This window comes from Suricata suricatta, chromosome 9 (assembly GCF_006229205.1).
Source record: "Suricata suricatta isolate VVHF042 chromosome 9, meerkat_22Aug2017_6uvM2_HiC, whole genome shotgun sequence".
In the NCBI taxonomy this organism is placed as follows: Eukaryota; Metazoa; Chordata; class Mammalia; order Carnivora; family Herpestidae; genus Suricata; species Suricata suricatta.
Genome location: NC_043708.1, coordinates 64,654,296 through 64,670,444, shown reverse-complemented (window position 1 = coordinate 64,670,444; position 16,149 = coordinate 64,654,296). Strand labels below are relative to the sequence as shown.

At 35.8% G+C, this 16,149-nt stretch overlaps 1 long non-coding RNA gene across 4 annotated transcripts in view; it reads right to left on the bottom strand.

Moving 5' to 3' along the window:
* The window catches only part of LOC115301705, a 151,473-nt gene that overhangs the window by 122,449 nt on the left and 12,875 nt on the right, over positions 1-16,149 (bottom strand). For all 4 annotated transcript variants that reach the window (XR_003913250.1, XR_003913252.1, XR_003913249.1 and 1 more), the window contains exon 2: positions 9,980-10,062. This is a non-coding gene — a long non-coding RNA (uncharacterized LOC115301705). The remainder of the gene's footprint in view (positions 1-9,979; positions 10,063-16,149) is intronic.

The following is a 16,149-nucleotide window of genomic DNA, read 5'->3' as shown; positions in this document are numbered from 1 at the left end:
CTAGTCTCTAGGGTTCTCCATTTTGTCTCAAACAGGTTTATATTGCCTTGCACTCAGGAAGTTCTCTAACAGCTTTGCAGACCTAGACATTAAAACAAGCATTTATTGACCCCCAATTATAAGCCCCAACCTATATGGATTTGTAGATTTTCATAAAACCACATGAAAATGTGATTTCATTCTATGTGATAGCTATCATGGAATCCAGGCTAGAAAGTTTAACCAAATTCACTTCTCCTAATTTCAAGCCCAGTATGTTCTTTCAAAATTGTCTGAATTGTATGATGTTAGCAAAGAACATCAGCAAGGAAACATGAATGATAAATGACAGCTCAGAGCTTGATAGCTTCAGCTACCTGGTCTTGTTGGTTTCAGTTTCCCATGTCTACTGCTGTAATGTCCATTCTACATGTTCCCTAAGTAAATCTCTTTAAAATTCAGGTTGTTGATATTCTTAGAAAAGCAGTATCTTCTGGCATACTTTCAGAATCGAGTCCAAAATTCACCACTGAAAATCATAATGGAGTAAGTTCTCTTATTTTCTCATCTTTGTGTATCATGATTATCTGTTTCCATTACCCAATGTTAGACTCATCATCTATTCCATTCAACTGAAGGGAATTCTTCTCATTTACACACATACACACACAGTTTTTTTCTAGGACATAACCAGTTGACTAGAGGGAAATAGACAGTATGCAAAGAGCTAACTTTAACAATTTAAATATTCAACACTATCATTTTGAAATGCAAGGATTCCATACAGGCTAATTATTTCAGATAAGGAGTAAAATGTTCAGGAGATGTTTTACCTAAAATTGGAATGGAACTCAAGTTATTATGCTTTAGGCTATTATGATTTTTCAACATCGTGAAAATTATTAGATTCTGGATTTGTTACTATAAAGAGGAAGAACTAGTGTTTAAATTAATGAACAAATGTTGCAGGTATACTTTCCATTTGTATTCACAAAAACTATTGCCACAAACAATATTTTATTAGCAACTGAATAGCATTATTGTCTTTCCTCCCAGAATTTAGTTACAGCATATCATTAGTGATAAAAATACCTTTATATACCAAAATATTTTTTGAACTCCACAACCAACTTGAAGAATTAACTATTCATTAGTATTTTGATCCTCAATTTTTTTAAATGGTCTTTGAAAGATCTGTTAAAGTTCTCTAAGACCATTATAAAGTACTAGGGGTAAATTCATATTTGTCACCCAAATTCCTTGCTGGTTTTCAATTAACTTCTCACTTACATAGATATTATGGGTTAACACATGCTGTGGGCCTTGGATATTGATTTTCACTTAAAAATTTTAAAGAGATGATGTTCTACATTATAAGTAACATAAACTCTGTGGGTATTTAAAATTGAAGAGAGCTAAGAAGAGTTGCTTTTAGAAAGAGCAAAGAGGACAAGTGAACAATTTAAAAATGGAATGAATGGAATTTAAAAATGCAAATGAGTGAATCATATTTTTCACAGAAGCCAGATGTCCACTTGCTTCCATGTTACAAATCAGTATAAAGGCTTATTTGTAAGGCAAGGTTTACGCAATAAAAACAAAATGATGTATTTAGAAAAACAGTCTATTGATCCATCTGGTTTCAAGGTCTATGTAAGAAATGAGGAAAAAAGATGGCATTTTTGTTAACTTCACCTCAATTGTCAAGATCAGAGTTGTTACTTTTCCTTCAAAAGACCACCAAATATGCACTACTTTGTATGCAAAATTTCCCTGTGTACATTCACTGAGCATTTTCTGTAAAGAATTCTTTCCTGAAAGGTTAAGAACCACTGCTCTTCTAGCCCAAATATCTCCATTTTACAATCACATTGTTTACAACTTTATTTGGTTAGCTATTAAGACACAAGTGTGGTATTTTAAGTCAAATGTCCTGCAATTAAAATTTTTTCTTGAAACAGTCCACTTTGGCAAGTGGATCAGAAATTAATATACTTGGGAAATAGGAAGAAGTAGAAATTAAAGATAATCATTTAGCCTCAGAAGTGATAATACAAAATTCACTGACCGCAGAATAAAGACATATTAAAATTTTACTAATACTTCAAGTACATTTACATTTATTTGGCTGGGGTTTGGGTATTTGCCTTAACATAATCTGTTACCCATATTTGATCAAGTCCACCAAAAAAAATAAATAAACTGAGAATTGAGAAATTTACTCAAACTGTGTTGAGTTATTAAATTTAACACTATCATATCACTTGAAAATTTGTGAATGGGAAGGGCATAAGGGGAATAGAAACCAATGCATCCCTAGGATGCCTAAAATCACTCAAAATTAGCCAAAGTATATATATAATACAGATACTATTTATTGCATTTTTATTTAAATGTTCTCTCAGAAATTTCTACTTCACATCCCTTAATATACTTTCATTACCGCTATTTTACACTCTATTTTTTAAAAGGTCTACACAGAAGAGAGGGAATGGAGATTTATCAATTACTGAGAAAATGGAGGTTGAAGACAGCCAACGCCCACCAATAAGGCTCCTTCACACCCACATGCATATAATCCAACAGGGAATGTTATCTGATCAAAAATAAGTATATTTTTTGACTCATTTCACTAGATTTAGTTCAATCTTTGCTACATTTTTAAAAATTTTTTAATGTTTATTTATTATTGAGAGAGAGAGAGAGAGAGGAAGAGAGAGAGAGCGAGAGCGAGAGAGAGCGAGAGAGAGAGCAAGCATGAGCAGGGGGCCAGCAGAAAGAAACAAAGACACAAAATCTGAAGCAGGCTCCAGGCTCTGAGCTGTCAGCACAGGGCCTGACGTGGACCTCCAACTCATGAGCCATGAGATCATGACCTGAGCTGAAGTCTGATGCTCAATCCACTGAGCCACTTAGCCACCCCTCAACCTTTGTTTTATATAAATAGAACTTGTCTAACTAAATAGAATTTTTAAACAAGGGGTGTGGCTAAATGACACAATGTAAACAGTGTACTATTTTGAAGATTTTCTTTTGGAGATATTAGACCAATCCATTTTTACTTTCTGTACTTAAATACAACTTTATCACAATCTGAGAAATATAATGCCTTTAATACATGGCCAAGGGAGTTATAGAAGCTACTTAAAAGAAGAAACCTATGTCTCACCTAACTTTTACAGTAACTAGGGTAGGTATTTTATATAGAGAACAGTAGCTCAGGAAATACTTCTCTTAGTGGAGTTGGTATTTATATCTATGGTATTCAAGAAGATGCATTAATTCTTCATTAGCTCTTTTTGGTAAGGATATGATCTTATTTGCTTAGGAAATGAATCAGGAATCACTATTAGATCTTATTATTTTCTGAAATAAGCAGGCCAGATCATATAACTCAGACTCTTAATGTAGAAAGTCACCTAAGGCCTTGCTTCTCAGTGTGAACTGCAGATCAGCAGCACTAGCATCACCTTTGAGCTTGTTCAAAATGCAAATTTTCCCACCCATGCCAGGTCTACGAAATCAGCATCTTCAATTTGACAAGATCCCTAGGTGATTCATATACAGATTAGATTTGAGAAGCACTGGTCTGGATTAGAGGTTCTTCAAGTGTGATCCTCAATCAGCAGCACCAGCCTCACCTGTGAGTTTGTAAAAAAGGAAGAGAGGTGGTGGTGAGGGTGGAGGGCACTTGAGGGGAAGAGCACTGGGTGTTGTATGGAAACCAATTTGACAATAAACTATTATGGAAAAAAAAAAAGAAAATTCATCAATCCAACCCCAGGCCAACTGTACTTTAACAAGTTCTTCAGGTAGTCCTTGTGCACATTATAGTTTGAGAAATACTGGCCTAGGTCATTAAATTCTAGTTTTGTTTCAGATATTTTCTATGTACCGACCCCTCCTGCTACCTGCTTCTTTTTCACGCCTATTAGAAAGAGATTCCTTCTAACACAATCCTTTCTATTCTATAATAGTAAGGGGGGAGGAAGCTTGTCTATTTAGCTATTCTTAAAAATTCCTAGAATCCCATCAAACATTTACAACAATTTGAGTGCAGGTTTCCCTATTGGACTTTGTTATTATGCCAGATTATTCCTATTGTCTCAACAGATACCATGAACATCTCCTGGCCACATTCACTGATGTTTACTTTCTCATACATGAGCACAACATGCACACAAAACACCAAAACACGGAGGTATTGGTTATGGAGCACGTAGTCATACGAATCACAAATTTAGTAGTTACTGTCTTCCCCTTCCTTCCTATGTAACATTAAAAAAGAAAGAACACCCAATATCAAACAAACTGGCAGAAGCAGAACTTTACAATCATATAAATTTTTAAAGCGACATAAAAGAATATGTTAATGCCAAGGGCCTCCTAAACAGCACAGATTAACTCAGCTCTAACTGTGGCCATCTTTGGTCTCTTGGCAAGAAACTGAGGGAGTCCCATTTTTACCATCAATCTAGTTCAGTGATCACCTCCTCTATGAAGCCTTCTAGGGCAAAATTAGATGTTCATCCTCTGATTTCCTACAGAAGTGTTGGTGTGCATTTATCAGAACCCTTGTTTTGTTGTGTTGTTAATTTTGGTTTATTGCCTCAATCACCAGACTATGAATATTTTAAAGGTTTGGAACTTTATCTTAGTCTCTGAATAAGTGATAGCAAGAATGGTCAGGTTCTTCAGTCAATTCTTCCTAAATATCTCTGACTGAACAAATGAGTAAATGAATGAATGAAACTATCACAGTAAATAGAATATATCTTTCAAAGCATAGAAGCTCTACCAACAATGGAAACATCAAGCATCTGAAATAATTAAAAATCTTGCATTTCTTCTTAGGTTAACAGTGCTAGAATCTTGGTTGTTCTGTGCTCATGTAGGCCCTGAACAGTTTAAACGACTTGAGTAGATTTATATAGCATGATATTGAAAAATCAGTCAAATATCTTTTTGGTTTTTTCCATTGGCCAATACTGTCACTTGAAAGACCATGAATGAACCTAATCATGTACCTTTCACACTTATTTATAAAAATTATGTTGCATTTCACCTGAACCATCACGTTACTTCCTACATATTTTAGAACTGTAAAACATGGTTTTCATTCTGCACCATCACTTGTAAGCCTCAAAGTTCTTACTATTGGAAAAAGATTTTCTCCTGTGTGCTTTAGGGTAACATTGAAACATTTCCAGATCTCATTTCACCTTAAAAGTCCTCTTCGTTTTTCAATACCTGTGGCTGAGTCCCTTTAATGTTAAAGTTGTGCAGGTGCCCCAATGAGAGAGAAGGCAAGTTAACACTGCTGGGGAAGATTTCTTTCCTATACTTTGGTCCCAGACAAATACATGTAATATTGGATGACCTTTTGCTCCAGCCTTCAGCTGCTTACACAGTGGCTTCCTTTTCTTAGATGCAGCAAAGAAGAGTTTTGGCCTCAAAACAGAGGTGGTGCAGCAGAATTTTACCATATGAACAATGAGCAAGCCCAAAGATCTCTGGGGCCAGAGAATCAACTTTATTAAGAGTACCATGCCCTTACCCCAAAATTATCTTCCTCCCGACTTTACCTTTCCAAATATATTTTAGTTAGAGAAGGCTAGTCAAGTGCCATGTTTGAAGAGATGAAGATAAACATGGATACAAGAGAAGGATAAATGTGGTCACAGTAAAGAAAATGATGTAAATAAACATCTTATGTATATAACCAATCATTAATTTGACTATACACTTCTTTACTTGGTTTCCTACTGAGTACAGGTGATAAAATCAGTTCATGAAACACCATTGCCAGGACTAGGAAAATGTTTCAGGGCAAATATATTCAAAATGTGCTCACTTAGCTAAAAGAAATGCAGACTGTGTGTGTGTGTGTGTGTGTGTGTGTATGCGCATGCACACGTGCGTGTGTGTGTGTGTGTTCTGCCAACTAAATATGTGATTTTGAGATACTGCAAGGGAAAATATATCATTTCTGTATGTCTTCTTCACCTACATACTACAAAATGACTGCATAGATATCATGTCAAAGCCATAATAATTTTTTAACTACATGGAGGGAGATATGAAACCGAGTGAATACGAAAAGATGTCTTAAGCATCAGGGCTATCATATAGTGATTTACAAGTCTGAAGGAAACAGATAATAATTTTGAATTAAAAATATCTTATTCATTTAGATCATGGCAAAGATAATTTGTAAAATGAGAGACCTAGAATATATAATCCTATACATCTTTGATTCCATGGAATGCATTAATGATTATTCAGATTCTTGCCCCAAATGAAACAACTACACTATTATATAGGAGGAAAACAAGTTTCTGTAACATTGTGAATGGCACTGCCATTGTAATACCTGACTTTATTTCACTTTAAATACAAATATTAACTTATTCTTGCTGGTTATAAAAGCACCATTAGAAGAAAAAAAAAACCTTAATGGATAAGTAAAGAGCTTTGTATGCTAAATTCAATTCAGGTTTAATTTGTGAGCAGAAATCTTTAATGTGTATTTAGTTAAGGATATGTGATCTGGTCACAAATGTGAATGGCCTGGGATGTAAGAACCAGCTGTGAGTTTTAAAACTACAACTTAGAGAAGTTTAAGGTCTTAAATTTATCACTGTCTATTATTTTACAATAGTCCTATAATCTACTTTGATAATAGCACATGCTTTTTATTATTTTGTGAAATCACAACCCCATCCTCGAAGGAAATCAGATTTCAGGAGTTCTTATACAAGTCAAAACCCTCCAACATGAAATTTATAATCAAAGACTCAGCCCAGAAATACATGTAAATTCTCTTCAAGTAAACTCCCTCTCTCTCTCTCAAGTGTTCTCACGTATCAAATCACTGCATTCATCCCTATGTATTATTTCTGCTATAAAAAATATCAGTGTGCTTTTGGAAAGGTTTTTACTCTTACAAAACTATTGAGATGTCTATCTGAAAATCAATGGTAGGTTTGGTGACATAATTACTCTAATTCTCAAAATCCAGGCATTCATAAATGTGGAGCTATGTCTTTTCCTGGTGGTAAAGTTCAGGATTTGCTAATTGGTACAATCAGAGAGCAATAGTTCCAAGGCTGTGCAGCAGTATGCTTCCCTAAATTGATGCACAAGCTAGGTCCATGATGAGAAGCACTCATTTACCCACAAAAGCTGAGAAATTATATTGCCCAGGAATCGGTTTGCGTAGGCAGCTGTTCATAGATGTGTCTCTGATCCATGGACTAAAAAGCAGAGCCATATGTAGTACCTTATTTCTTCACCCTCCAAAGGAAAATCAGAAAACAAATCACAGAGAAGGGACCCATAAAACACAAGAGCTGTATCTTCAGCCCACAGAAGCTTATTATATAGTACAGTTATAAGAATTATATCAGTAAAGCACCTAAATAGACATTTCACTTGAGAGTAAAGAAATATAGAGCCCTATAATAAAAATAAAGACTTTGCAAGCCAGTGTTAGTTTCCTGTTTCCAAGTTCATGAAAGAGATTATAAATAGCATGTACTTTTTAACATGCACAGTCTATAGCTTTCAAAAATAATATTATTTGGGGAATACAAAGCATTTAGTTATTGCTCATAGCAAGATTAATATCTGTCATTTTATCTATACTACCCATAGCTAGAAGTATGAGAGCCTCCTCTCGCTGCATTTCTATTATTAAAGATTTTGTAAGGCTACCATGGCTATATTTACATATGTACAACTTGAGGTGCATGGGAAAAAGCCAGTAATCAAGAGCTTCAATTTGGTGTTTTAAGAATTGTCCTCTATTCTTATTATCCTGCGATTGTGTTCAGAGCTTGAGAATTTAAAATGGGGGAAAAAAACACCCTCCTATAGCAATCACCATTTTTCTTGTAATCAAGTCCATACTTCTTTTCATTTCTTTCAGTGGATTGCTTTTTCTGTTTAATGTTGTTGCTAAACAAGGTGAGAGTTTAGACGACATTTTTCAGAGATGATTTCTTTTGCAATAACAAAATCTTAAATGCAGTCTCTCGTTTCCTCCTGCTATATGCTATCAAATTCATCTTTGTATGGAAGTAACAAACTAAAATGAGTAAATTGCCCTTAGTAGGTAGTACTCTTTTCCAGACACTAGGAAGTAAATTGTAAAGAGTTACATAGGGTTTTAGCTGCATGATTCCCATTGACTTTAATGGGAGTTGCACGGAAAACATCCCGTGCAAAGCTTAGAAAAGTAGGGGTTAGTTTTCTTTATGACATCCACCGTATTTTGTACCCTCTAGCCTGGAGCATTCTCTCTTCACATACCTCTCTGTTCTCCCCTTTCCCTGTCCTACCCCAAAACGGATATAAATCTAAGGTCATTTCATTAAGCCGTCTGTGTACATAGCTACTCAACATACTCCACCCCTAACACCGTATCCAAGCCTCACAGTTAAACATCTCTCTCTCCAACCCCGACTCCAAAGCACCTAATGTCTAGTTTACGTGGATAGCCAGAGAAGAATGTTTTCCATATTTTTAAGGATTATTATAATATTAATACTATTTTTGAAATTTTTACTGCATTTCAAATGATATCAAAATTGCTTAAATAAAATTCTTTCCTCCTTATTAAAAAATGCCTATGTAGTATTATCATTTTCACTGTTATTTACTTTTAAAGTAGTTTTAGTATTTCCTGAAAGTTCCTTTAAAGCACAAATATACAAGCTACTGGGAAATACACCAGGCATTGCAAGACAGTTATCATAGCCACTTAAGTAGCAGTTAGCTAAAGGGTTTCATAGCACAACTAGTGAACAACATAATAGATACCATGATGTGAGATACTGGCAGAATGGGTACAAGTTTCTATCATGTCTGGGAATGAAGGACACTCTTGTCTGTGTGATAGAGACAGCAATACCACAACTGCCTTATGTCACTCTTATATAATACACTGCAACACACACACACACACACACACACACACACACACACACACCCTATGGGATTGTTCTAATTCCCTAGCAAGGTTTGATTGTGGAGAGAGCCAAACTAGGCTAGCTTTGAGCTAGATTTTTATGAGTGTTTGGTTCTGTATAGAATGCACAAAAGGCCCAATCTTCGTGCCTACCACTTTTTTCATTACTGTGGCATTAATTACAAAGTAAGATGCCAAGTAATTGGCAAGGGGAACACTACTTGCTTATTTATCGGATACCTTTATCCTATGCCCCTGGCTTCTCTCCTTTACTGCACTTTTATAATAGATTATCAGAGTAGCAATGTAAAGAGTAAAGGGTCTTTCCTTTGCACATTTATAACCCAACTTACCTTGAATTCTTTGTCTTATTTCAAATCAGACCAGTAAGAAACGATTTGCACTTAGCCACATATTAATCAACACACAATATACACACATACAGTCTAAAACAAAGCAAAGAGTATGTTCTGCTAAAAGCAAATGGTTTACTACCAAAAATCTTCCCAGCTCATTCTGACACCTATGGATTCATTATTTCTAGGAAACACTGTGGGAGTGTGCCACGAAATATCAGACAAACAGCGAACATCCTGAAATCTCAACACGCCCAGTACCTCAAAAACATACAAGAGCATAATTTTTCTCAATTTGTTGTCTTATTTGTCCCCAGTTATCATCAATTACTACTGTTCTGTCTCTGTGTTGATCATGACAAAAGATATGTTTTTCATAAAATAACACGTTTGGACATAACGAGAACGTCGGTTCCCATCTTTCCCGTTGCCGCATAGCACGTCTCGTGCTGTACAGGCGCAGTTGGCTGTCCAAGGACCCTGATGCCAAATTGCGGAGGATATTCTTGTCGCAGTGACAAATTGCTTGCTGGTGGGCTGTGCAGAGTGTTGTTCTGGCAGCATCAGAGTTGTCTACGTGTCTGTCACTTGGTTAGGCTGCTTCAATGCTAGGTGATTTCATCCCCACCCCCATCCCCTCTCCTTTTCCTTCAATGCGATTTTTCAGACTTACCTTCGCTTCCCAGTGAGTGGGGGCTTAACTTTCACTTGACAATGAGCCTATGGAAATGCCTCCCAAGCTCTCCGTACAGGTATCTGTGGGGTGAGAGAAGGATTTTTTTCACTGTGCCATACTTGTTTTCCATACAAACCTACAGGCTGCCATTACAGCCACCCACATCCCTGTTGGCAACGCACTTATGCAGTGAGCGCCTTAATGAATCCAGACAAAACTGCACAGCATTCCTGACACACAAGAAAATCATGCATTTTAATGGTATTGCAGGGTAATTTATTTCTTCAGTCTGAAAAATGTTGATGGTCAATGTTATTTGATAACATTTCAGCAAAACGATTATTTTGCTTTTGCTTTCATGCTTATTTTTAAAACTAAAAAGATTTTTTTAATAAATTCCTTATATTAAGTATATTTCTTCAGTGAGGATCTGCTTTAAAAAAAAAGGGCAGAAATGTAAACGAGTAGACAATATTCAGTAAACAAATTAGCTTGTAAACATACTGCAGGCAATCCCAAGTGTCTGTTGACTACCTATGAAGGTATATAATTTAGTGCCTCCAGATAATTTGTGGGTAAAGTCTAACCGGTTGACATTTTGAGATAAATAATAAATAATACTCCTATTTCATTACGGAGTTTATAATTAAGTATAAACGTAAAAGCATTAAAAAAACTATAACTACAGGAGATACAGTATTGTAAGATTGTTTTGTGTAACTGAAAAGGATAATGTAAGGATGTAGGAGGCCTTTTTTATTCTATGGAATGACAGTAGATTTTTTTCCATGAAATATATCTTGCAGCACTGGGCTATTATTTAAGACTTGGGATGTATAAAAGAAGCTAATGGATTTTTCACAAAGGATAATATACAATGAAATAATTCTGAAAGGAAATGAAGGAGCTTTTAATCTTGTGTAAGAAAATGTTTGTTTTTGCTCTTCTCATATATAAATGTATTTGTTAGTTTTATTGTTAAAACTGTAGCCTTGAATCAAGTAGACTGTAACATTCTTCTAAATACTTTAACATGGGGATATTTGATAAGACTTGTTTTCTAAGAAATAGACATAAATGTAGATATGCTGAAGATTTCATATACATCAGTTAGAAGTAGTAATAATAAATCTGCAAGTAGTTGGAACTTGAAGGAAGACTAAACTATATTTTAAGTTTCAACTCTCATGACACATAGAGGTAAAATTTTCAGTTTGAAGTGATATTTAAGTTAGCGTGTTTTTAAAATGACTCTTGATAGGACTGAATCAGCCCTCTGTACTACATGGGTATTTCCAAACTAAACTTACCAAATTATCTTTCTCAGACACTTTTATGTTTTGTTTTATTCTCTAAAACCTGGCAGCACAAATGTTCTAGCTTTTATCACTTAGAAGCATCCAGTATGAGGCTATTGATCCTAAAATTGCTAGGGTTTTCTAAGAAGGCTGCTTGTTGGATCTGCACTGTTGTCACTGAAGTGGTTAAAGCTTTGTTTGTTTGTTTTGTTCTGAATGGCTCTTAATGGATTAAGCTTTAGGCTTTCACCAAAGCAGTAACTGATTGTAAAAGTAGCAAGGAATAAACTAGCCACAGGGTGTATTTGTGTGTGCGTGTGGGTATGTGTGTGCTCCCAGAGCACGTAAATTATGATCTTTAAATCCTAGAGCTAGTAAAAATGTATGTTAAATAAATTCTTTCTTACTATATATCTTTAATAAGTCTATCTCGTGTAAATTGCCATGAATTACATTAGCCAATACCTACAATGGATTATCTCTATTTAATCAAGTAATTGAATTAAATGATATAATGACCCATAGCTCTTGAGATAGATATTAATTACAATTGCGAGATCACATCTTACTATGAAATTAACATGCCATTGTGTTTTGATCCTAGAGCAGCTTTTCATAATTTTACCAATAATATTCAAGATGGTGATTCCAAGTTATATAAACCTTTAAAGCTATTACTAGAACTTTAAGTAATATATGCACTTGTCTTCATAATATTATGCCGTGGTTCTGGACTTGTATAATTAGGTTTCAGCTTGAGTGTGATATTAAGTAGAGGATTAATAACTTGATGAGTAAAGAAACACCCATATTTGGAGAAACAGATGGAAATGCATGAACTTATATGACTATTTTATACAATGCCAGCTCCTCTCTAAGATAAGGACCTTATTTGAGGTCTCATTACCAATGCATGGTGATTCAAAGAGCTGAATACTCAACTCAAAAAATAAAATTACATTGTACAGCTCTTTCAATGGGTGTGATAGACAACACACTACAGATTATGTCCAAGTCACCCCTCCAGTTCTTCAGTAATGCCATACACTGCCACTCCTGAGTACCCCCTGGCCACTGTAAAGAGACGGTGAGTCCATCTGGCAGAGAATGACTAACTGCTTGGATTTGCTGGGGAATATATTTTGTTTCCAGTGGACAAATCATGAAAATCTAGAAGCAATAGACTAAAATAAAATGGCTTCTGCTTCAGTTTCAAATAACCCAAGATTCATTAGTCAAAGTCTACAATGATGACAGTCCTTTGGCAAATTTTCAACATGGCTGTTCCAGAGAGATGCAACACCGCATCTGGGCCTCTGTGAATGTCATGCTTAGAATACTGCATTTTGGAAGTATACCATGTTAGAAAGAATGAGGTTATACCTTAGATATGGGGAAAAAAATCCTCCATTATACCTCCAGTATCTCTCAGACATGAATACTGTATTTCATACTTGCACATATAAGTGCAAATGAATAGTTTGTTTTACTTCTTAGAACATTAGTTCAATTTGCTACATCTCATACATAAAAGAACAGTAAAAAGTTCTCTTTCTCGTAAATATCGTGCACAAAAGATCTGAAATCTTGGAGGAAGTTTCTAATTTCCATCTCATACTTGTAATAAATGCAACAACTTTAACTGAATTGAAAAGGGGGGCTATATTAAAGGAAATGCACACGCTTCAAAGTGAGAGTGCATTTATCGTATAGGGAGGACCATCGATCGTGCTATAATGCTGGTGTAGTCTTTGTAATTTTCAAAATTCCATTCAAAGTGCTGATATTCTGGTGACAGAACTAACTGCCACTGTAACTTCAGAGCCTAGCATTAAGAGAAGGGATTCCAATGAGTGCAATAAAAAAGAAGGCAATTTTTCCCTTTGCATGTAATATTCTAAAATTAAGGTATGGAAAATGTTATAAAACCTAGATGAATACTATTAAGTGAATGACTAATTTGCTAATTGTGTGACACCCAAAAGCCATATGTACTTAATATTTATATAGGAAAAGATGATGCATTTATAGAAAGCAAGGCTGCTGTGTCATAATCCTTTCTTTAGACTTGGTACCACAATAAAAAGGGCAGGGAGTTAAAAAGAAAGGGGTTTCTCCCCCTCTTTCTTTCCTCTTTAAGAGCAGGGATACCTCTATTTGCCCCAATGCACATTTACTCCTAACACCTTGTCAAGAGCAAAACAAACAAGCTGTGTCCACAGAGGCTCTAGGGCCTGTTTTTGGTTTTGCCTATTTTTCTTACCATATATTCCAATATTCCTTCATTTCACTTTCTCCATTACAGTTTCATCTTCCCTACTCACAGTGCCATGGTCCACATCCTCCCGCATTAACCCTCAAGTCTCCTAGTCCTCTCTTGTCATTCCTTTGTCATAGAGAGAAGAGGAGGGGCCCTGGGGAGTGACATGGCCCAGACACACCCCTAATCTTCTTCCCTGTTTACCCCACCACCTGCAAATGAGGAGGAAACTTTCTAGAGTTTGAATGAAAAGCTTTGGCCTCCCCTATAGTCAGGGATGCACGATGCGGAAATAGTATTTGTTAACCAGGCTGAACCACTAAAAAGATTACACACGACAGGGTGGCTTTGAAACTCTGAGAAATTTCAGCCATACCAGGTTAACTAAATGGGAAGCCAATAAATCAGGTGAACTTTGCTGACCCCCCAGACATCCAAAACCTCAAGTTTATACAGAACTTTAAAGAAGTAGGTTATGAAGAACTTTTTTTTTAATTCCTTGAGGAGGGAAGAGTACTTGCACACTGGCGATACTTCATCTGAGAGCAGAAACATGTTTGCATTTTGAAAATAAAGCAAAAAAAAAAAAGTCCAGAATTAATTGTCCATAAGTTGATTTCAAAAGTGTTGCAGTTTTAGATGTTACATTAGAAAGATGAAGCACAACTTTAATGTATGCAAAAAAAATCCCCAAGTTTTCATTGCATTCTTAGAGTAGAAAGAAGAACACAATTAAAAGTAGGATACAGAAGGATTAGGTTAAAAACTGGAAGTACAGTCCAAGTCTAAGATACTGATAATCCTACATGAGAGAGCTCCTACAGGAAGAGCATGGATCAAGGTGAAAGATTTACAAAATGGACCTGATTTTTACATCACAGAAGTGATGTGTACATGTAGGTTTCCGTAGCTCAAAAAAATACCTTATGTAGGAAGAACCTTCTTTTCACTAATTTGAAGTGTGCAATATGGCAGGAAGGAATTTCAGAGAAGATATTTATATATTTATTTGAATGTTTACTGCTAGGCTTTGCCTTCTCATTTTCTCCTCAGCATTTTGAATGAAACAGCTTACCCACCTCCAAGAAGTTCTAAGGGCTTGCCCCTTTATATCTATGTATATTCAAAATGTTTGAGGTACTAGAGATAGCTGAGCATTTCCAAATATCTCAGAGGTGATACAACTTCTTTATATTTGTGTGCATATGGGTATGTGTATACCAATTACTCAGTGATTACAATCTGCCTTCATGCTTCATCGAGATCACATTTTTGTTGTATTAATTTAACAGAGGGTAGATTTTTGTTCCAATAATCCAGGAAAGAGGCAGACAGCAAAGAGATTCTGGACATACAGATGGGTATAGATATGAATACAGATAGTGGTAGAACTTCAGTAGAAGTCAAGGGGATCAGTTTGGGCAGGGAATTATTTTCTGCCCCTAGGTGAGTACCTCCAGGTCTTATTTCCCTGCATGTGATAGTTGTTATCTATTTTTTAAGCAGGCATGAGACAAAATATCATAGTTTTTCATGGTTAGAAAGGACTTAAATACCAACTTTTAGCATAAATGGACAGCCAAAATTTCCTCAACAAGCAGGAAACTGCCAAGGGATATGATATAAATGTCCCATGAAAGTGCAGACCCCAAGTTCCAAATTCCTTCAAAAGAAAGTTACAAACCCACTTATATATCATAAATGTTTTACTACTTCGACAATATTCCAGTGGTACCCAGAGTACTGCTCAGAACCAGAGGGGCTTAGCAACATGGCTGTTGGCTGACCCCATTCTTAAAAGGGAAATTGTATCCGGCCCAGTTTCACTGTTACCAATTCCATTCTTTTTTTCCTTGAAGGGCAGTAATCTCTAACCCTTTTTGGGAGACTCCAATTCATTCTGAGATGTACACATGTGCATGCATGCGCATGCACGCACGCACGCACACACACACACACACACACACACACACACACGAGTCATTCAAGCTTTAATTTCAAAAATAAATGCTGAGTCTTCTCCCGATACCACACATCCACTCTACCACCTACACACTGCCCTCTCCCTTTTTTTCCCATAAGGAATGCAAAGAATAAGGAAAACATACTCTGAAATCAAACAACAACAACAAAAAGGTGTTATAGCCCCTTAAAAAAATCACTGTCATAGAAGGCAATAAGACTAGTGCCAATGAATAATGGCAAAGGTCAGAGGATTTCTTTTTGCTAGACAATTCTGCTCACACAAAAAATCAACTGGGGTTGGACCACAGGAAAACTAACAGAGCACCATATTGAAAGTACCTACTATGTGTCAGGCACCAGACATAAATTAACCCGGATAAAGAACTGTACAAAGTCTGAGAGACTTTTTTTTAAATCCACGTCTTCTATATAAACTGCTTGCATCCATTTAAAGTTAAAACATCTCTAATAAGAGGATGTTAGGCATTCTGTACTGTTCAATTTTGATAATGTACTTAGAAAAGAATGCCTGGCACATAGTGGAAACTTAAATATTTGTTGAATGAGTGAATGGTTATACGTACTTTTCAAAGGCAAAATAAATCATCTGCCACTTCTAATGTATTTGGAAAGGCATCAATAAA